General features: G+C 37.7%; 1 protein-coding gene and 1 non-coding gene across 5 annotated transcripts in view; one reads left to right on the plus strand and one right to left on the minus strand.

Moving 5' to 3' along the window:
* STAU2 (staufen double-stranded RNA binding protein 2) overlaps positions 1-24,132 on the plus strand; it is a 298,188-nt gene that overhangs the window by 209,773 nt on the left and 64,283 nt on the right. The gene's annotated exons all lie outside the window — the stretch shown is intronic.
* Positions 13,172-13,244, minus strand: TRNAG-UCC. The gene has a single exon. It is a non-coding gene; the product is annotated as a tRNA-Gly (tRNA).

Below are 24,132 nucleotides of genomic sequence, written 5' to 3' on the forward strand. Positions count from 1 at the left end.
TGAGTGCAGCACTTTAACAGCATCATCTTTGAGGATTTGAAATAGCTCAACTGGAATTCCATCACCTCCACTAGCTTTGTTCGTAGTGATGCTTCCTAAGGCCCACTTGACTTCACATTCCAGGATGTCTGGCTCTGGGTGAGTGATCACACCATCGTGATTATCTGGGTTGTGAAGCTCTTTTTTTGTACAGTTCTTCTGTGTATTCTTGCCACCTCTTCTTAATATCTTCTGCTTCTGTTAGGTCCCTACCAGTTCTGTCCTTTATTGAGCCCATCTATGCATGAAATGTTCCCTTGGTATCTCTAATTTTCTTGACAAGATCTCTAGTCTTTCCCATTCTAGATCCAGTACCAAAAATAAATGTGTAGGATCTCATTAATGACTTTTTATTGATTAAATATTGAAATGAGATTATTTTGGATGTATCAGGTTAATAAATATATATTCTTAAAGTTAATTCCATCTCTTTCTTTTTACTTTTTAAAATGTGGCTGTAAAAATTAGAAATGTATCCCATTTTATATTTCTATTAGACTGTGCTTGTCTAGACAAACTTTTATTTTAAAGATGAGAAAACGGAAACCCAAAGAAGTGAAGGGACTTATCCAAACTTGCACAGCTTATAAACTGTGAGGTAGAGCTGAGATTCAAACCCAGGCTTTCTGATATCTGACCCAGTTCTTTCCATTCTGACACTTCCTTCAGATGTGGGAGTTGTAACACACACACACACACACACACACATGCACACATTCCAGAGCATGTATGTTTCAGTACGTGTTGGTTCTTCCAGTACTTTCAATAAGAAGTGGCCGTCTTAGCATCTTGGGAGGCACTGTATGTTTGTTTATTTTAGTGATACGTGTAAGTTTCCACTTTCAGAAATGTCTTCAGAATTTTCCAAACATTCTTTTGGTAGCAACTTTATCACTTTTTGTGGGGCTTTGATTTTTAGAAATAACTACAAAGTATTTCCAGAGTCCCTGGTGGCTGAGACAGTACAGAATCTACCTGAAATGCAGGACACGTGGGTTCGATCCCTGGGTTTCGAAGACCCCCTGCAGAAGGGAATGGCAACGCACTCCAGTATTCTTGCCTGAAGAAGTCCACAGACAGAGGAGCCTCGTGGGCTGCAGTTAATGGGATCGCAAAGAGTTGAACATGACTAAGCGACTGACACACACATAAATTATTTAGAGATGTTTGCAAAGTAGTTTTATTGTGTCTGAAAGTATGATTTTAAAAGAAGATAACTTCATATTTGTGCACCTGTGTGTACGTATGTGCCTATGTGTGTGTGAGAGAGAGCGAGCGAGAACACGTATGCTTGAGGTAGACAGTCTTGTGAAAGGTAATTCCAAAATGGACTTCTCCAACTATATTAATTGCTGTTTCTGTTGATGAATATTAATAAGAGTGCTCATTTGTATACCTAATTTCTGAGATACCTTAATCATTGTTATTTTATAGTCACATTTTTTATGAGATAAACCCAAGAATTAGTGTTAACTATTCAAATATATATTATATATATGGAGCTTTATAAGTTATTCTTACAGGTAATTTATAATTTAAGGTCTCTTGTCTTTAAATGTGGCAAATTAAGTAATGAAAAAAACGTGACTTTTTATTGGCATTTTTGTTTAATGACTGGAAGACTCTATAATGTTACATTAAATAGAGAGGACATTAAATAAGTAATGAATTATTTGGTAAAGTAACTGATAAGTGTTTTTTAAAATAACAAGTTAGAAATATAAATGCTTAAAATAAACTTTTTAACATTTTAGCCATTATTTTTACTCATTAACCAGAAAAAAAAAAGAAAAACCAAAGACCTCACTTCCAATTAAATGGCAGAGCACTTTTACTTCATTGACCTTTATTGATATGTGATGCCATGTATTTGTGTGACTGAGAACAAAAATATTGTATCACCCAAGAAAATGAAGAAATCCTGCTGAGGCTTGTTATGTGGTTTTTATAATATGAAGTAGCAAACAATATCTGTAAATTAATGAATACCATAATCATATTCCCCTATATTTCATTAAATTTTATACATAGTGATATATTTAGTGCTTAATGGCAACCTACTCCAGTACTCTTGCCTGGAAAATCCCATGGATGGAGGAGCCTGGTAGGCTGCAGTCTATGGGGTCGCTAAGAGTCGGACACGACTGAAGCGACTTAGCAGCAGCAGCAGCATACCGAGACCAGTCCATTTCTAATTTGAACAGGTCAGTTTCCTTGCGTGGTATTTTGGGTTATAGCCAACCAACCCAGAATGTGATATAAAGTAGATTTATTGTTTCAATTGCAAATAAAAAATCATACCCAACAAGAGTAAAAACTCTTCCTTTTATCAATAGAATATATTACTTTAGAAATGGGAACAAAGTTAAGGTTTTATACTAAATATATGATAAAGAAACTCTGAGATTGTAATGAAGTGTTCTTATTATACATTACTCTGGGCGATTCTACAATGTCTTGTGATTTTTTAATCTCCATTTTGTTGACATAACACAACTGGAAAAATGTTTTTCCTTCTGTATGCATATAAATAAGTAATCTGCTGCTGCTGCTGCTGGTGCTACAAAGTCGCTTCAGTCATGTCCAACTCTATGCGACCTCATAGACAGCAGCCCACCAGGCTTCCCGGTCCCTGGGATTCTCCAGGCAAGAACACTGGAGTGGATTGCCATTTCCTTCTCCAATGCATGAAAGTGAAAAGTGAAAGTGAAGTCGCTAAATTGTGTCCAACTCTTAGTGACCCCATGGACTGCAGCCTACCAGGCTCCTCCACCCATGGGATTTTCCAGGCAAGAGTACTGGAGTGGGGTGCCATTGCCTTCTCCGAAATAAGTAATCTATAAGATTTTAAATGTTAGTTGTAATCAAAACTTTCCATTAAAATTTAAGTTAATGTTATTTCTTAAAATTTTTTATATTTCTAATTGCAGTGCAAATGGCTTACAATTTATTGATAATACAGATCATTTTAAGAGTCTTAGGGACTTCCCTGGCAGTCCTCTGGTTAAGACTTGCCCTCCGATACAAGGGATGTGCTTTCAAGCTAAGATCCCACATGCCTTGAGGCCAAAAAAACAAAGGGACAAGACAGAACCAATATTGTAACAAATTCAATAGAGACTTTAAAAATGTGAGACTTTTCTTTAAAAAAGAAAGAACTCATAAAAAAAGTTTTTACTCTGAATAAAGATTTTTAGATTTTTAATAGAACTCAGATATTCAGACCTATAGATCAAACTGAACTTAGTTTTACTTAATATCTTCTTTTGAATTTACCATAGATGGACTTGAATATCATTCAGTCATCAAACTTGATTGCGTACAAAGATGAGAGAAGTATCTATTCGTAGAGGCAAAACGTCAGTTTGCAAAAATGTTATTTTGAAAAATTCTGTGCTTTCATTGTATCACCTACAGTTGTGACTACTATACTTGCTTCATCATATATGTCTCTAAGCATCTATTAATCTCTCTTTGGGAAATAACATCTCAAAAGAGTAGACATTCATGTACTCCTCCTCCTCTCCAGTAATTTAAAATGCATGTTATGAACTTGAATTCAGTGTTTGTTGATGGTTCTTCTGTTGCCTTTTGAGGTAAAATTTACATATAATAAAATGCACAAATCCTAAAGTGTACCAGCTGACAAGTCTTAACTGTATGCCTGTGCAACTGAAGCCTCTATCAAGATATAAAATATTACCATCGCCACAAGAAATTCCCCAAGGTCCCTTTTCCATAAATCCCAGCCCTTGCCACCATCAAAGGTAACTATTGTTCTGATATTATTCCATTATCTATTAGTTTTGCCTGTTCCAGAACTTCATATGAATGAACTCATATAGCATACACTTGCTTGTGCATTGCTGCTTTTTATTCAGCAACACGTTTTTGGGGTATATCCATGTTGCTCTGTGTGTCTGTGGTTTGTTTCTTTTTACTGCCGAATAGTTCAGTATTTTATTGTAGGAATAGACTACAGTTTGTTTATTCATTCTCCTTTTGATAGACATCTGAGCTCTTTCCAGTTTTTAACTACCATAAGTATAGCTGTATGAACATTCATCTACGAGTCTTTTATGTTTTCATTTCTCTTGAATCAGTCCCTAAGAGTAGAATTTCTGGGTCATAGGGTAGGTGTGCATTTTGTATAAGACACCATTTGATGCTCCCACCAATCACATGCAGAGTTCAGTTGCTGCACATCTTTGCCAACATTGGGTGTGTCCTTTTAATTTTATCCATAATGTGGGTGTGTAATGATATCTCATATTGGTTTGAGTTTGTTTTTCCCTGATGACTAATGATGTTGAATACTTTTTCATGTGTTTATTGGTCATTCATATATCTTTCTTTGTGAAGAATCTGTTTAAATTTTTGCCCATTTTAAAATAGGTTGTTTGTCTTTTTATTGTTAAGTTATAGAAGTTCATTATTGGTATCCTAGATACTAATCCTTTGTCATATATGCTTTACAAGTATTTTTTTTTTCTTAGTCTTTGGCCTCCTTATTCATCTTCTTTGCAGTGTATTTTCATGAGCACAAGTTTTTTATTTTGATACAGTCCATACATTTTTACTTTATGATCATTTAAGTCTGTTTTAAGAAACTTTTGCCTAGTCCCAATTTGTGAAGATATTCTTTTTTTCATGTAAGAGCTTTATAGTTTCACCTTTTACATTACTCTAAGATAGACCTAAAGTTAATTTTTGTGTGTGGTGAGAGAAGTCTAAGTTTTGTTTGTTTCTTTGTTTACACATGGCATTCAGTTAGGGAATGCTAGCAAAATTGGATTACTTTGATGTTTTGTTGAAAATCAAATGACCAAATTAAGTGTGAGTCTATTTCTGGTTTTTCTATTCTGTTCCATTCATCTATTTGCCAATCTGTATGCTAGTATTTTTGTTGTTTAGTCGCTAAGTCATGTTTGATTCTTTGTGACCCCATGGCTGCCTCATATCAGGCTTCCCTGTCCTTCATTATCTCCCAGAGTTTACTCAAACTCATGTCCATTGAGTCAGTGACGCTATCCAACTATCTCCTTCTCTGTCACCCCCTTCTCCTCCTGCCTTCAGTCTTTCCCAGCATTGGGGTCTTTTCCAGTGAATGAGTGGGTTCTTCGCATCAGGTGGCCAAAGTATTGGAGCTTCAGCTTCAGTCCTTCTAATGAATATTCAGGGTTGATTTCCTTTAGTAAATATGCTAACATTACTGTACTTTATATAAAATGAATGGTGATTTTAATACCTTTGTATTAAGTGAATGACCATGTTTAACAGCTGCGTGTATGCCGTTGTATGTATGTACCTTTATTTTCTGGCCAGCTTTTAATTTAATTTAATTTTAATTTAACTTAATTTCCAACTTTGTACTACCATAAAAAATACTGCCTCGCACATATATCTTTCCCTACTTGTTGAATTATCTCTTCAGGGTTAATTTCTATATATGGGAATTCTGGGTCAAAAGATGAGGACATTTTTCATTTTGATGTATAAACCCAATCTGGCTTTTACACTCCCGTCAACTTTAGTATCAGAGTACCCTGCTTCCTCTTACCCTATGAGGAGTTAAACTTAATTTTAATAACAAGAATTAGTGAACTTGGACTCTAAGAGCTTGTGTATATAGTTGTGTGTCTGTTTATGGATTGTCATTTACTTACAAATCCTCCTGATTTTTCTCTCCAAATAAAGTGGAAAGTATTTTCCAACAGGGTATGTCTTGTCTATACAAAATGATTTCCTAAGCCTCAGGTTCTATTTTCGCTTTTGCTGATAATGACTGTGTGTTAACAGAGCTGTAGGTGAGGTTGACTAAGCTGGTGAGCATCACTCTGACTGTGGAGTCACCTCCGAGAACTCTCACTGAACTCTGTACTTAGGCTTTCAAAACAACGAAAAATCCTTGAACAATAGAAAATAGTCTGGGCTCATTTAATGGATACCTGGTAATTTTCTGACATAATAGTAGCTTGTATTGCACAGTTTACAGTGCCAATCTGAATCAGTAACAATGCAATGCTTTATTATTTTTGTACTCTATATTTGTACTAAACTCTTAAATGTTGAGAGTTGAAAACAAAGCTTGGTACTGGACCTCTTTTCATGCCCCCCTCCTCCTCCCCCATTTCTTGGTGATGTGGGAAGGAATTTTCCATTAACTCTCTTTGTGGCCAGTTTAAAGGAAAAAAAAAATCAAAACATGCCAGATCAGGAAAACACTGAACCATGAGATCTTGCCCAGCTTAACGGTTTCTTTCCTTAAGTATTTTACATTGCTAAATGAGGCTTAAATCTGATTTATTTCTTAAGGGTAAGTATAATAAATGTTGAGCTGAGACATCAGCAGATGGACATTCTAAGTCCTAAGACATAAAGAAATACCTGTGTGATCTCTGACAAATTGCTGATGTGTGTGTGTGTTAGTCACTTAGTCGTGTCCAACTCTTTGTGACCCCATGGACTTGTAGCCTGCCAGGCTCCTCTGTCCATGGAATTCTCCAGGCAAGAATACTGGAGTAGATTGCCATTTCCTTCTCCAGGGGATCTTTCTGACCCAGAGATCGAACCTGGGTCCCCTGCATTTCAGGCAGATTCTTTACCATTTGAGCTATAGGGAAGTCCTGAAATTTCAGACAAATTGTTGAAATCTTTGCTAAATCTTTGTAGGTCTCCATTTGCTCCTCTGTAAAACAAGGAACTTGATCTTTGGTATCTCCAAGACTCCTTGCTGTTCTATAATTCTTTGATTGAATTGTCCCAGATTTCCAACTTAGGATAAAAGTTTATTTGAAAGTCAGTGGATTTTAAATATAGCTTAGCTAAATATTTTGGGTTAGAAACGAACATAAGTACCGAAAAATTTTTAATGTATTTAAACCCCTTAAACTATAATTTCCTCAGCTATGCATGCTGTGCCGTCCTAAATAATGTCAGAGCAGAAATCTAGGATTTTTTTTTTCCATGCAAGCACACACAGAAATGTTAGGGGAAATAGACTGTGTGCTTTTTTTGAATCACCTGTTGAGAAAATGGGCAACTATTGACAAGTCTGATTCATGGTTGAATGACTGCTCTGCTAGTCTTCACATGATCCCCACTGAGCAAAATCTTTGACCGCCTGCTAAAACAAGGTCTGTTTGAAGTTTCTTTTTAACATTTCCAAAACGTTAATTCAGCAGGATGTCTCCACTGGGGTTCTCCATGTCACCAAGTCAGCAGCTGCTGAAATCCATTCACTTCAGCATGAAATGTTTTCATAAGTGCTTTTTCTATTTGTGACAACAGCAAAGTAAACAAAAGACTAAAATTCTACCTCATTCAACATTTACATGTGTTAAAACTGCTTCTGATTGCAGTTTACATTCATGGTATTTATTTGCAAGCATTGATACCAAAAGACAGGTTTACTGCAGAGGATTTGAAAGTAGCCTGGCCTGCAAAATACACTACACTGTGTGCCTCTTTTTAAAGTAATGTATCTAAACATTCAGACTTTGAATAAATAAGAATTTACACTGTGTTTTTAAAGCAAAAGTTTTATTTTTCTTCTGAAGCTGTGATTTGTGTGTGTTTACTTGTGTCCATAGTTGGTTTAAGATACGTTTACATCCCCACATGAACTGTTCGTTAATTTTGCAAATTGAATAGTATAATTGTAAAATATAGTAGTATTTATAAATTCTTTCAGAAATGTCCTACTTTAAAAGGAAAGATATTAAGCTTTCAGGGGCATAATTTAACAGGATAAAGTAATGTACAATTCTTGAGGTAAAGAATTGAGGACAGAAAGATCTGATGGTAAAGATAAGGCACACCAAGGTCTACAGATGATATCGAATTGTTTAAATAGGGCTGTACTCCTTAGAGCAAGGATCTCTTATTCACTTTCAGTAAAAGCCATATATATCTCTCTCATTGATTGCAGAGTTAAGCATGAGAACTGCTGTATTTTCTTGGTATGGTTTGAGCTAATAAGTCCGTTTGTCTGTTTATTCAGGCTTTAAAAGACTTAAGTGTAGTTTTATAAGTTCATTAACCCACTTCAGTCTTTGAGATGCATTTCACTTTCATATTATCAAATTTCATGACATACAAAGAATTATCAGATCAACCCATTATACAGCCAAGCAGCATGAAGTCTTTTTCCATCTACAGGGAGAACATTGTATAAATCAGGCTCTCAGGTTTCAGTGGGAGGCAGAGGGTTGCACCGTGTCCATTTGTCAAGTTGATCGCACCGCAGCGAGGTTACATTAGCTTGTCTTTGAACAGAAGTGAAATCGTATGCGAAGCTCCCCTTTCTGTCATCTACACTAACATCCATCCTCTTAAACCAAGGCCTTGGAGAAAAACAAAGTGATGGTCCAATATAATCAGTCACTCAAGTTGTCTGTCATCTGTTTTCTTAAGGAAATGACTTTTAAGTCAGAGCAGAGAATTGTAGAAAATTAACAAGGTTTGTAGTAGTAAAAGTAGGTGGAATTTTTTTTAAACTGCAGATGTCTTTTTGAGAAGATTTGATATGTAGAATGCCAAAAAGGACTCCCCCGCCCCAACCTCTTTCTTTGATAATGAACCTCCTGAAATTTATTACTTCTGGAACAATAGACCTACTGCTGTTAACAACCAGAGTCTTTTTGCTTAATGTGACTACCGGTTAATGCTCCTGAGAAACTTTCTGTAAAACTGAGTCTACAAAATGTTCAGCTTCAGTGGATCCTCCAGCAGCTAGCTCACCATCTTTCAATTTAGAGCCATCTGAATTTCAGTTGTGTAATGGCAAATCTTGCAGCTAGGAGTCTGCTGTAGGGTAAATGGTACTTTACATTTAAAGTATTAACGTTTCGTTATCTAATATTACACTTAGACAATTTCTTTGAAACTGTTAGTCTCTGTGGAAACCCTAACTGTATTGCCAAATGATAGCCAATCTGAAGGGGGTGATCAAATTTGCAAGTTTTATTTCCCTAAGCCTGTTTTATGGGTTGAAACACTCAGGTCATTTGCACCCTGTCTCATTCATCACAAAGTAGTTAAACTCAGATTGTTAAACCAGGAGAGATTAGCTGACAGACAGTGGTACATTAGATTAAGATTCCTTCAGTTGTATTGAACTATTTAGCCATTCCATTTGTGTGACATTTATAGCAAACTGTGTTTGGGGTGGACTTTAAAAGAAGCAGGAAGAGAATTTTAAAACAAGGGGAAATAACCAGTCTTTTTTTTTTTTTTTCAGTAATGTGATTCATATTTTTTAAAATCTTTTTCATTTGCTCTATCAGTCACTAATATTGAAAACCTCTTGAAAAAGAAGTGAGTGTGCTTAAATGTAAAGGAAGTCTCCCTTGTGTTTGCTCTGTAAACATACTTAATAGTTTAAATGATTGTTAGATTTTTTAATTTGGAAAAAACACCCTTTCTGTCAAAGTATTGCTAAAAGCACATTCAATCTGTTCTTAAAAAATATTCTAGAAAGCCCCCAAAGATTTGGTAGACAAAACTGATCCATACTTCTCAGTACTGGAGAATAGAAACTTGGATTTTTCAAAAAGGAAAAGAAATGCACATTTATGTTCATTATAGTTAATGCATTTTACAAAATGCAGGAGTAACCCCTACATTACCACCCTCCGTGAGTTATTCACCATGCTACTATAGAGAAGCTTTATTGTTTTCTTCCCTTGTGAAACGTATGTGAACATTTGGAATTGGTGAACTTCTGAGAAATCCACAAGATCAATCTTGATTCGTTTATTTTTCTTAGCAAAGATTTTGATAGCCTGGTCTAGCTTTTTTCTCTTCTAAGAGCATTCCTTATTCTCTCTGTTAAGGAATGAAATGTTATTAAAAGCAAGTCATAAATGAAAGAGCGAAAAACAGTTTAAGTAACTGAATCTTTCATTATCAGTGAGGAGGCCTCAAATTTAAAAGACTGATCTTTAATTGCCCTTTTCCTCATATTTCTTCCCAGTGTAACCTCAAGGTGATTTTTAGAGTTATGTCTTAATTGAGTGGTCATTTTACCTTTGCTTTAGAGCAATTTATTACCACTTTATTTCCTTTAGTACAGCTTTATTTCCTTGGACTAGCAGAGACATAAATGCTGGATTCTTTGTAATCAAAAGCTATTTTATGATGAATTTGGTCTTCAAATAGGAAATCTGAGCATATTTTTTAACCTTGCATCCACAAATGGATGCAAACCTGATGTCATTCGCACAGAAAATATATAAAAAATATATATGTTGTTTTCTGAATTTTAGCTCCATCTTTTTATTTGGAATTATGTTTATAAATAAAAATAATTTAAAAATTATGTGCTACATAAGAGTCTACTTACATTGCCCCACTGTTCTTTTAAAGGACAAAATTGTTCATAGTAAAGTTTTCATTCATTGACCCAGATACTCCCTTAACACTTACCTAGTACAAACTTTGTGCGACAAAACCAAAACTGTTTTGCCTGGACTAAATATTTGCATCACAGAAAATGTTTTTTGTTTATAGTAAAAACTGATTTTTTCCCCCCAAATTAGATTAAAAATTTTCTACTTCAGAATCACTCATTCTCCCAAATAATTTCATCACTATCAGTTAATACATGTTTTGACTCATTATAAAGCATGAATTCATTTTTATGTTAAATACAGGTTGCACCTAATGAAAATTTATATCTGGTTTTTAAGTAACTTTGCCCTCTCCTTTCTTAGATCCCAAATGTTGGTTTTCTTTTCTGGTATCAATTGTTAATTGGAATTAAGCTAATTTGGTCTGGAATTGTTTAAACCACTGTTCAACATTAATATTTCTGACACAATATTGCCTTCTACAGATATATTTAAAGCTCTTAAAGATGTGCGAACATGCTGTATGTGTGGAGTTGGCAAGAAAAGTGTTCCTTTTTGTGTTGCAGAGTGCAGCAGGAACAGGCAAGAGTTGTACATTAAACAAACAAACAAATCAGATCCTCTATCATCCTCTTTATCAAATAGAAGGGCACTCCTGGGTGTTTCTGTGAAGGGAGAGAAAAGTGCATTCTTCATCCATAATCACTGCCATGTTTGGGAACCTCCTCTATTATTGCAGAAAACTCACTGTCTCTTCACCTCTTTATTAATTTCCAAAGACAGTCAGGGGTTTTCAGTTTGGGGAGGAAACACCAGGGTCCCTGTCTTCTATCAAGACAACCAAACTCCACCCCCACCACCCACCAGAGTTAATAGCAGGCACTGAGGCCCCAGGTCTTGTCCAGAGGTAGTGTCTGGGGAAGCCTTTCAATAAGACGTTCTCTGCATCACTTCCTTGACTGCCCTATGGGTAGCACTGGCAGCTTCATGGACAAGAGAATTCTTAAGCTAGGGCTCCATTAAAATGCTTCCTTCCTTGAATGATGTCACAAGTAGGGGTGAAGGAGCATATTACATTTGTCACTCACACCAGTTTCAAGAGTTACATGGCTAATGAGAGAGGAAAATTCTGAAATATTAGGTATGGTTTTCTGTGATCATTATAAGACATTTTCTTGGATTCCTAGCTTAAAACAATTGTTTAAAAGCAGATATGGAGAATAGATATTTTTCAGGAAAAACTGATGAGTATTTTCTGTTATTAGAGCTCATGTTTAGTAAAAAAAAAAATTGTTTTGCATTTAATACAGATGCACATAAATAGTTAATCGTACGCAAGAGCAGTCTCCAGTACAAACTTGTAACATCCACTCCTTGCACATAGAATTTGATCATTTTTCTCTATTTACATGGTATTTTGAGTAGCCTAGTCTCAGGTAAGATGTCTGTGGAGAGAGGTCTTGCCTCCATTTTTTTTTTCCTGTCTGGACTCCTTATCAGAAGAATCCAAGATCCTAAACAGTAGACCCAGACGTCCTGGCAGCCTCTTCGCCCACCATCCCACAGACACTCTTTGGCTTTGGCCAAACCACCTAGTTTTCCTTGGGCTTTCGTGATGGTTTATTTTGTTCTTGCTTTTTCTTTCATATTTATATCATCATACTTGAAATCTCATTGCAGAGGTCACCTTTTTCCAGAAACAAATTTCTTAATTCTCTGTTGTTGTTGTTCAGTCACCAAGTCGTATCCAATTCTTTGCGACCCCATGGACTGCAGCACACCAGGCTTCTCTGCCCCTCACCACCTCCTGGAGTTTGCCCAAGTTCATGCCCATTGAATCGGTGATGCCATCCAACCATCTCATTCTTTGTCGCCCTCTTCTCCTTCTGCCCCCAATCTTTTCCAGCATCAGGGTCTTTTCCAATTTTTTTCTAAGTTCTATAGTTTTTTAAATCAATTTTTATTGAAGAATAGTTGATTTACAATGTTGTGTTAGTTTCTACTGTACAACAAAGTGAATCAGCTGTACATTTTAAATATTTTAAATATATCCCCTTTTTTTGGATCTCCTTCCCATTTAGGTCACCACATTTAGGAACTAAGTAGAGTTCCCTGTGCTGGACAGTAGGTTCTCATTCATTATTTTATTCGTAGTATCAATACTGTGTATATGTGAACCACCATGCATTTTTCACTTCTCTCCTGGAGCCACTTGGTTGTTGGATTGTAAATTCCCTGTTGGGCTGAAGATCGTTTGTCTCCTAAGTACACAGAGTGGGGCGGGATGGGGGTGGGGAAGAATGTCAATGCTATATGTCATATCAAACTGATTGATCATTTTAGAACCAATTATCATTTTAAAAGTGTAGGGATGTGGTTTTCTAAAAAGCAAAACAGAGCAACATTTAAAAAATTGCCTGTAATACCAGTTGCTGGTGTTGAGGACACATTGTGAATTCTAGTAACAGGGACTGCCCTGGCAATGCTGGCTGACAAGCTGCTTCTTTGTGCCCGTGGGATTTGGAATGTGTCCATCTGAACTTGGTCTTGGAAGAAAGATGAAGTACAATTATGATGTAAAATTACTAATTAACAAGGTATGGAAAAAGCAGATACCTTAAGGTTATGTCTTTTACTTCTTGGGGCCAGTTGTTAAACATTATTTAATTAGAGAACATTTTGTAGGAAACCTTAAACCTCCAATGTGTGTAGTTTTTGCATTTTTTTTCTTTCTTTCTTTTACCTTTTTGGTCATAAGCATGCTGCATGTGGGATCTTAGTTCCCTGACCAGGGATCGAACCTGCACCCCCTACAGTGGAAGTGTGGCACCTTAACCACTGGGCCACCAGGGAAGTCCCAGTTTTTGCATTATTAATTGCCGCAGAGAGTGAGCTAGTAACAGAACTAGGAATCCCAGACTGCTTCGTTCTTCTATATGTACAGCAGAAGTCATAAACAGGAAAGCAGGATCTTTTCTCTATAACTTGGGTGTTGGTAAACAGAACTAACATCCACCTTACAGACCAACCTATTACATGTGTGTGTGTGCGTGTGTGTGTGTGCTAAGTCGCTTCAGTTGTGTCTGACTCTTTGCGACGCTATGGACTGTAGCCCACCAGGCTCCTCTGTCTATAGGGATTCTCTAGGCAAGAATATTGGAGTGGGTTGCTATGCCCTCTTCCAGGGGATCTTCCCAACTCAGGGATCGAGTCCGTGTCGCCTGCATTGCAGGTGGATTCTTTACCACTGAGCCACTGGGGAAGCCCAAGCTATCACATACTTACTTTTATTGTAAGTAATAGGTGAGTTTGGTAAAACATTATTGAACCCTTCCCATATCAGAATTCATGTAATAAAAAACCATCCCTTAACAAGATTGTATTGTGCTAGATTTCCAGTGCTTCACTGATATTCCAGAAAGAATATTTTAAAAACTGAGAATATTCAAATCCAGCCGGCTGACCTCTATTCCACTATATGATCACTTACAGTAGATATGTATTCTCAGAATGAACCTTTGTCTTTTAACATTTTAAGGATGTTGTGTTGTCGTTGTTCAGTTGCTTAGTTGTGTCCAACTCTTTGCCATCCCATGGACTGCAGCATGCCAGACTTCCTGGCCCTTCCCCATGTCCCGGGGTTTGCTCAAGTTCACATCCATTGAGTCGGTGATACCATCCAACCATCTCATCTTCTGTTGTCCCCTTCTCCTCCTGCCCTCAATATTTCAAAGATGTTATGTTAACTTGAACTAAAATTCCAATGCTCTGTAGCCATTCTAGAAGCAGCTTCAGAACAATGACTTCTTCCATACTCCCATACTCATAAATATCAAATTTGTGAAATTGTTTTTATATCATGTCATTCTGCTGGCTTCTAAAATATTACCATTTATTAGCAATATCCAAAGGGACCTACTGATAGGAACATGGGAACTTGATGAGCTCATGGGCATTGTCATCCCTGTCTTTGTATGAAATGTAGCCTTTTAAATTGTCATTGACACTAAAAGCGAACACTAATCGCATTTTAATATGAGACTTAACTCTGGGCATGACTATATTTTTCTTTTCCTCACAAAAAAATGCTCCCTTGCTGATGCCATCGGTAAAACAAAATCCTTAGCCTTTAAAAGAAAAGGGTAAGAGCAGTGACTCTGTAAACATCACTTCAGTCAAACTCTGATACCAAATATCACGTTATGTTCAATGTGTGTAGGCATAGCCTCAGAATGTCCCACACAGTTAATCTCCAAGTCCCACATATCAATCACACCTCCTTCACATACCTGGCCTGGAGCCTTAATGGAATTCCTCCTCGTTATTGCAGTGATAGCTCACTTCCTCTGTTTTTCCAATTGGCTGGTCATTGTGCCAACTTCTTCAAGGAGCCTTTTCTTACCTACGCAACCCTGTAATGTTGTAATATATGCTGACAGTTCATTTATACAGCCCTTCTGGTTCCAAATGTTTTTATGTTTAATTACTGACATTTAATCATCAGAAGAGATTGCATTTTCTCTAGATCCTGCAGCTTGGCTTAAAAATGCTAATAGTACATTACTGAACTGTAATTTCAAAGGTTTAAAAATTCAGTATTGAGAAAATTCATTAAACTTTGAACTGATCACCTTTGAAATTATAGATAAGAGCTGTGTAAATGGTCACATATAAATAACATATTTTAATGAGGAGTGAATTTGAAATTATAACAAACCAAGTCAATGATTGTTCATGATTGTCTAGACAGTTTGTGAAGTTTTTTTTCCTGATTTCTTCAAGTTCTTGTGGACATGCTTTTGCTTTCATATGACAGCCTCCTCTCCCCTTAATATTATGTTGTTAAAATTCCTTCAAGGCATGTGATCAGCATGTTGAAAATACTTTTTTCTGTGACTCCACTTTTATGCTACTAGAAATAGATACCAAAGAGGAAAGATCTACCACTCTGTCTTTCAGTGTTGTTTCTTGTTTGAGGCTTTCAAATTCTTTTGCTGACCACTGACTACTCTGTGCATGGGGCTTTTTAAAAAACAATTTCTTGTATAAGGTACAAAGCAAATATTAAATATTATATTTGGTTCTGATACAAGGAAATTAGAAAAGGTATGGGAGCTCTGTTTACCATTCTTTGTAGAGAAAACCACCAAATAAGCCACCCTAATTGACAAAATAGCTCCCATATTTAATATGAACCTAATTCTCCCTGTGATCCCCAAAATGAAGTTCTTAAGTTTTATTTAGTGAGTGCTTCAAATCAATATATAAAAATAATTACTTAATTACTGCTATATGATAAAATTTCTGTACCACAATTAATGAGTCTTGATCTTTCTGATTGCAAAAAATTAAGTAATATGTAGCTTGTAACCCAAATAAAAGACTTTTGTTAAAAATAAAACAGTACATTTCATATAAGTATATAGTCTAGACCATATTAAATGAGAGGCGAAACACTGAAATGGCTTTTGCTACCGTTTCTTTTTTTAACTTTTTATTTTATATTGGAATATAGCCAGTTTATGGGGCTTCCCAGGTGGCACTAGTGGTAAAGAACCCGCCTGCCAGTGCAGGAGATGTAAGAGATGCAGGTTTGATTCCTGGGTTGGGAAGATTTCCCTGCAGGAGGGCATGGCAACCCAGTCCAGTATTCTTGCCTGGAGAATCCCATGGACAGAGAAGCCTGGTGGGCTACAATCCACAGTGTTGCAAAGAGTCGAATGGACACGACTGAAGCGACTTAGCACGCATGCACACACAGCTGATTAACAATGTTGTGATAGTTTCAGGTGGACAGCAAAGGGACTCAGCCATACATATGCATACATCCGTTCTCCCGTATACTTCCCTCCCATCCAGGCTGCCACATAACATTGCCTGTGACTGTTTATTGAAAGAACTCTTGGCTTAGGGTGTTTGTGTGAGGGTGTGTGTAGTCAGTTTACAAAGTGCCAAGGCAAGGAATATCTTCTCCTTCCTTTGGATTCCTTTAATACCTAGAATATGTCATGTAGGCTAAAATATACCACCTTGTTTACCATTCAAATGTCTATTCAATTTTTGAACTAAAAAAAATTTTTTTTTTGTAGATTTTGAGTCTTTTTCTTTGTCCTTTGTGTTTTGAAGTTATAACTTGTAGCTCTGGTGGCCCCAGTGGGAATTCTCTTGGATTTAGATTCAGAGTAATCTTCCACCTCATCTACAGACTCCCTGGCAGTGGGATCATAGGTCAGCTGTTCTGTTGGTCAGTAACATGGGTAGTACCTGCCTGGCAGGGTGATAGGGGCCATTAGATGAGATCATATGTATAAAGAACCAAGTGCAGCCCCACACCCGAGAGGAGCTTTAAAAATGGTACAGATCAGAAGTAGCAACAGAAAGTAGTGAGGGGGTATAAAAGTACATTTATATGAAAGGAAGAAGAGGGAATTCCTTGGTGGTCCAGTGATTAAGACTCCACACTTCCACTTCAGGGGGCACGGATTCAGTCCCTGGTGAGGGAGCTAAGATCCTATAGGCACACAATGTGGCCAAAAAATAAATAAAGGGAAGAAGAATCCTGCTTCTGTGGGATAGCATTTGACAGAGTATACATACACCGACCAACTGCAGGATAAGGAAACTTCACTCACCTTCTGTACTAGACCTTAAGGGAAACTAAAATCATGCCCTGTAGAGCTGTTCCTAAAGGAGGGAATTGTTGAGTCATCCTGCCTTTGATTGATCCCCAAGACTCTAGTCATGTGCAGTGAAAATTCATTGTTTCCACAAGCAGCATTGCCTACCTTTAAAGATCATAGCAGAAAACTCAAAGCAATGAATGTTTCCCCATTTTCCTGAAATGTGATTCTATTTAAAACAAATTTTAGTTCTTTGCATAGTTATTTATTCTGTTATTACACTTTAATTAGAAGTTTTATTATATAACTAACATTCAAAAATGGGTCTTTAGTTGGGGCTGCTGCTGCTGCTGCTAAGTCGCTTCAATCGTGTCCGACTGTGACGCCATAGACGGCAGCCCACCAGGCTCCCCCATCCCTGGGATTCTCTAGGCAAGAATACTGGAGTGAGTTGCCATTTCCTTCTCCAAAATGCATGAAAGTGAAAGTGAAGTCGCTCAGTCGTATCTGACTCTTAGCCACATTATATAAATGTAGGGTGGCAGAAACACCCTTCTAGCTTGAGAAAGGGGTTTTGGGTTCATATCTACCACAAATAAATATTCTCATCCAAATACTTATTCCTAGAATCAGAAGTGAGAATGGGCTCTAGGCAGGGACTCTCAAACTTTGGCATGCACTGAAATTCCCAGGTATACTTATTAGAACATAGATTTCTGGGTCGTTTCAGTAGCTTTGGAGTGGAGCTAAGAATTTGCATGTCTGTCGAGTTCCTAAGTGATGCTGATACTGGCAAGTCGCAGTATCCTGCTCTGAATGTCATCTTTTCAACCACACAGAACTTGTTAATATATTAGCTTTATGACTTTTGTCAGATGTGTTACAGAGATGATTGTTCTGTACATGGCCATTGGTTTTTTGCACTCAAAGAAGATAAAAAAAAAAAACTGAAATGGCTATATTAATATGAGACAGAGTAGATTTTAGAGCAAAGACTATTACCAAAGATAAAAATGATCATTCATTGTAGTAAAGAGACCAGTTCATCAAGAGGCCACAATCCTAAATGTGTATGCACCTATCAATAGAGTTTCTAAACATATGAAGCAAAAACTGATAGAATTGCAAAGAAAAATAGACAAATCTACAATTATAGTCAGAGATTTCAACACCCTTGCTCAATAACTGAGGAAAAAACTAGACAGAAAATCAGTAAGGATACAGAAAGCTTAAATACTATCAACCAACTTGACCAAATTGACATTAATAGAACACTCCACCGAGCACTAGACACATTATTTTCGGGTACACATGGAACATTTACCTCTACAGACCATATTCTGGGCTGTAACACAAGTCTGAATAAATTTGAAGGGACTCAAGTCACACAACTATGTTCTCTACCACAATAGGATTACATTCAAAATAAGTAACAGGACAAAATATGGGAAATCAAAACTTGGAAGCTACAAAGTACACTTCTGAATAATGAATGGATCAAAGAAGAGATCACAAGGGGAATTAGATCATATCTTGAATGAAAACAAAACTACAACTCACTCAAATTTGTCAGCACAGCTAAAGCAGTAATTATAGGGAAATTTATAGCACTAAATGACTATATTAGAAAAGAAGGGTCTCAGATGATTGGCCTCAGCTTTCATCCCCAAGGATTAAAAGAAGGAAAGCGAATAAGCCCAAAGTGAGTAGAATAAAGGAAATAACAAAAATCAGAGGAGAACTCAGTGAAATAATAAACAAAAAGAATAAAGAAAACCAGTGAAACAAAAAAACTGATTCTTGAAGATCAATAAAATGATAAACCTCTGGCCAGACTAGAGGTCAGAACAACAAAAGAAAAAAGGAAAGACACAAATTTTACTATCAGAGATGAGAGGTAATATCACTGCAGAGTCTACAAGCATTAAAAGGATAATAAGGAAATATTATGAACAGCTTTATGGAAATACATTCAATAATTTATATGAAATGAACAAATTCTTTGAAAGACACATTCAAGATTTTAGGGCTGGTAGAAATTTCTATTCTTATGTTGAAACATGGCATCTTCAGGGAAGAAATGTTTTTGGCTGTACAGCTTGAAGGATCTTAGTTCCTTACTGCTACTGCTAAGTCACTTCAGTCGTGTCCAACTCTGTGCAGCCCCATAGACGGCAGCCCACCAGGCTTCCCCCGTCCCTGGGATTCTCCAGGGATCAAACCTGGGACCATGGCAGTGAAAGTGCCAAGTCCTAGCCACTGAACCCAGGGAATTCCTCAGGGTGAAATTTTATAGCAAGTCCTCTGAGCAGAGAACAGTTGAGGAAAGCTGACTATTCAGTAGACCCAAAGAATTAGCTGCACGCTGCACTTGCAGTAACTTCACCTGGTCTTACAGCTGCAACTGCTCTTGGGAGCGTTTGGCCCCGTTTTCCTTTTATGCCTGGCCTGAAACTTTTGCTTAGAAGGTGTTCCCTAGTCTTTACTGCCATGTGGCATACAAATATGATGAGGCTATTTCCCAGAAATATGCTTTTGTTTGCTAATAGGAGGATTAGTGGATAAGACAATGGCACCCCACTCCAGTACTTTTGCCTGGAAAATCCCATGGACGGAGGAGCCTGGTGGGCTGTAGTCCATGGGGTCTCGAAGAGTTGGACATGACTGAGCGACTTCACTTTCACTTTTCACTTTCATGCATTGGAGAAGGAAATGGCACCCCACTCCAGTGTTCTTGCCTGGAGAATCCCAGGGATGGGGGAGCCTGGTGGGCTGCCATCTATGGGGTCGCAGAGTCGGACACGACTGAAGCAACTTAGCAGCAGCAGCAGCAGGAGGATTAGAAAATAAAGTTGAGAAACATTGTGAAAAAGCAAGACAAAAAGATAAAGAGATGCAAAATAGGTGTAGGGAAACAAAAATGTCCAAATATTACGGGTCTCAGAAAATAGAGTACAGAGAAGAGAAAAACGTGAGTTTCCATATTAAAAAAAAACAGAGTATATCATGAAATGGGTGAAAATCGCTCCCCATGAAAGCATATCATTGTGAAACTTCACAACATCAAGAACAAGGAGAAGAGCTACGAACTTCTAGAGCTTACATGTAAAGGCTCGGGAATCATAACAGCTCTGGGCTTCTCAAAAGCAATGTAGGAAGATGACACTGGAACAAAACCATCAGAGTTCTTAAGGAAAATAGCCACCAACTAGATTCTCTACCCACCCAAACTATTCATCAATAATGAGTGAATCAAATATAGTTTCAGACCTGCAAAATCTCAAAATATTTACCTCTTGTGCTCTCTTTCTCAAAAACCTTCCTGAGGGCTTTCCTGGTGGTCCGTTGGTTAAACGCCTCAAGCAGAGGCTCTTGAAAATCCTCAAAGAACCTGAAGCCAGGATAGGCTCCCATTGAGTCCCTCTTCTCCTGGCCTTCCACCTGCTGCTGCTGCTGCTAAGTCGCTTCAGTCGTGTCCAACTCTGTGCGACCCCATAGACGGCAGCCCACCAGGCTCCCCTGCCCCTGGAATTTTCTAGGCAAGAGTACTGGAGTGGGTTGCCGTTGCCTTCTCCATCTAGCAACAGCAATATTGCTTGAGTTTCCTTAGACTGTTAGGTCCGTGCTTGCTGTGTGTTTTCCTACACTAAACCCAAGGCTTGTTTAGGCAGTAGGATATAGATGGTAAAGTTAGAATAAAAACCAAAGGAATGATTAGCACAAAAAACAAGATAATGGTCACCACTCATAGGAAAGGAATGGGAGGCAATGGGGGAGGGAGGTTCTTCGGGCTTTCAAGATCGCAGTCATGTTCTATTTCTTAACCTGGGAGTTAGGTACATGGATGCTTGTTGACTTTTTAAAAAATGAATTTGTATATATGCACTCTTTGTTTTATAATCTTCCTAAGAATTTTTAAAAATATTGTTTTTAAGTATTTAAATAACATCAGAGTGAATATAGCATTAAGCATGTTTGTGTGCTGTGTGTGTGTGCTAAGTTGCTTCAGTCGTACCTGACTCTTTGCGACCCCACGGACTGTAGCCCACCAGGCCCCTCTGTCCAAGGGATTCTCCAGGCAAGAATACTGGAGTGGGTTGCCACACCCTACTCCAGGGGATCTTCCCCACCCAAGGATCGAACCCACATCTCTTACATCTCCTGCATTGGCAGGTGGATTCTTTACCACTAGCACCACCTGGGAAGCTAGCAAGTAAGTATGGCGAATCAAGTTTACAATAGAAGCTTTACTTCTCAGTGTCACATTGAACTACAAGAATCATGAGTCTGTATTTTAGCATGTGTGGTACTCTATTGGAAGAAATTGCTTGAGTCTCTCCGTGTGTAGGTCACAATGCTTGGCCTCCCTTTGCTATCCTCCACTTCCACTTTGGTTCCCACAGATTTTGTGTTTATTTAGTAACAAAGACTTCTTAAAGTAAAGCAGTTATATTTGAGTTTGTGATTACAATCTGTCCTCAGCCTTACCTGTAATAAACTGTGAACGCTTTTAGATGAAACTCTTGAATATAGCCATCCCGTGGCCACATGTCATTTCTCCATCCCTAATTTTGGAGGTGCTTAAAGCATAGGTTGGACCTCCTTTCTCCATGTGTTTGTGTGTGTGTTGTATTTCTCCATGCTGACTAAGAGTCTCATATCCGTAACACAATTAAGTCCTCCCTTCTTTATGTCACCACCCAACCTACTATACATATTAATACGTCTATACTCATCACATTTCTATTGAAATTTATTCACTTATCTGGGTTTCCCATCAGGTTGTGAGCTCCTTGAGAGCAGTGATCATGCCTTATGCCTAACTTCATTGCAAGATCATATTTATTACCTGCTGAATAAATAGTAAATATTGTATTTGGGGCAAAGGGAACAACACCGAGGTGTGAAGACCAAGGGCGTGGAATGATTGCCACACACAGAGGGACTTGTGTGGGAACACAAGGTGGGGTACCAGGTTGCAAAAGCAGGCTGGGAGTGGATTGTAATAACCATGGACTCCCACGTACAGAAATTTGAACTTGGTTTTATAGACAGTCGTTAGCAATGGATGATTTCAAGAATGATGTGTTCGATCTGGGTTTTAGAAAACTAGCTCTGTCAGCATCTATGTGTTGGGTGGCATGGAGGAAAGACGGGAGTGAGAGAAACCAGTACAGAGGCTGACCAGAGCCAGTGGAAGGAAAGACATTTGTGTGCTCTTTTTTTCATTCCCCTAAAGCCATTCACTTCAGTATGTCTGTATTCCTAGAGATATTTTGAAAGGGAGATAAAATTTTTCAGAAACTTTGGGGTATTTTACTTTGAATATTCACAGTAAAGTGTTCTTTTTTGGCCCCCACACACATACATAAATACCTACATGTGTATGTAGATACATACGCATGTGCGTGCATGCTGTCACTTCGTCATGCCCAACTCTATGTGGCTCTGTGGACTGCAGCCTGCCAGGCTGCTCTGTCCATGGGGTTCTCCAGGCAGGAATATTGGTGTGTCCATGGGGTTCTCCGTGCCCTTCTCTAGGGAATCTTCCCTACCCAGGGATTGAACCCATGTCTACTGCGTTGGCAGGCAAGTTCTTTACCACTAGTGCCACCTGGGATGCCTGTAGATATATATACATACATATATATATGTGAATAGTATTTATATATATCAGGGTTAAAAAATAGGCTGCTCAAAGATTTGATAATTGTTATACATTTCATAATTCTTAACAGTGTTCTTAAGGACTTGCTTTGCCTGTTTCTCTGTTATATTACAATTTTCAGTTTTATATCATTTGTTTTTATGTAAAAAAAAGTTTCAGTAAGTTTCAAAGTTTCTTCCATTGTGTGTGTGTGCATGTGTGCATATGCACTCGTGAACTCAAGTTGTACACAAAGAACATGAGCAGATGGGAGGACTACAGGAAGAGAAAAACAAGTTTAAGGAAGAGCTGGAGGAATCCAGCTACAGGCCAGGAAGAGAAGGTTCCTTTGTAAGTTTCCCTTCCTGATCCTAAGCTGAACTTACTGAGGAACTGTGACTTCCCTGGTGGCCCAGTGGTTAGGATTCTGCCTTTCGGTGCAGGGGGTACGGGTTTGATCCCTGAGCAGGAAGCTATGGTGTCACATGCCACATGGTGCTGCCAAAAGAAACTAAAAAAAAAATTGTCCAATATAACTTATCAAGGAACTGTTTTAAAAGTTGATCCAGAAATAATCTGTGTCTAAAATTCAATTTGTTAAAAAAAAGTTTAAGAAACAATTTGGGGGAAAACTTGAACACTGGCTAGTGTTTGATGGCATTAAGGAGTAATTGTTAACTGTTTTTAGGTGTAATGTGTTATGGTTATGTTGTTAAATAGTCCTTATCTTTTGGAAATTCATACTAAAACATTTATTAATGCAGTGATACAGTGGTTGAGATTTTCTTTAAATTAATCCAGGAATTTGGGAAGTGGATGAGGGTTTAGATGAAACAAGATTGGCCATAAGTTGACAATTGTTGAAGCTAGCATGTGGATTCATAGGGACTCATTATACTAGTCTACCTAGTTCTGTATGTATTTTTAGAAGAAGAAAGATCCAAGGCTCAGTGAACTAATTCAGCTACTCAAGCTCATACACCTTTGATTAATAATTAATCATCAAACATGTAGCCATCCATGAATTTGGGCCATTTATCCATTTGGGCTTTGACTTGTTTCAAAAAAAGAGTTAAAGTGACTTTAAAAACTTCTCAATGATATTGTGTAAGTGGAGGAATTGAGGAAAAGCCCTAAAAATAAGACTGAGGTGAAATAAAATTCTGAAAGAGATGGGAATACCAGACCACCTGACCTGCCTCTTGAGAAACCTGTATGCAGGTCAGGAAGCAACAGTTAGAACTGGACATGGAACAACAGACTGGTTCCAAATAGGAAAAGGAGTGTGTCAAGGCTGTATATTGTCACCCTGCTTATTTAACTTATATGCAGAGTACATCATGAGAAACACTGGGCTGGAAGAAGCACAAGATGGAATCAAGATTGCCGGGAGAAATATCAATAACCTCAGATATGCAGATGACCCCACCCTTATGGCAGAAAGTGAAGAGGAACTAAAAAGCTTCTTGATGAA

The sequence above is a fragment of the Bison bison genome, unplaced genomic scaffold (genome assembly GCF_000754665.1).
Source record: "Bison bison bison isolate TAMUID 2011002044 unplaced genomic scaffold, Bison_UMD1.0 scf7180017864241, whole genome shotgun sequence".
NCBI classification, from domain to species: Eukaryota; Metazoa; Chordata; class Mammalia; order Artiodactyla; family Bovidae; genus Bison; species Bison bison.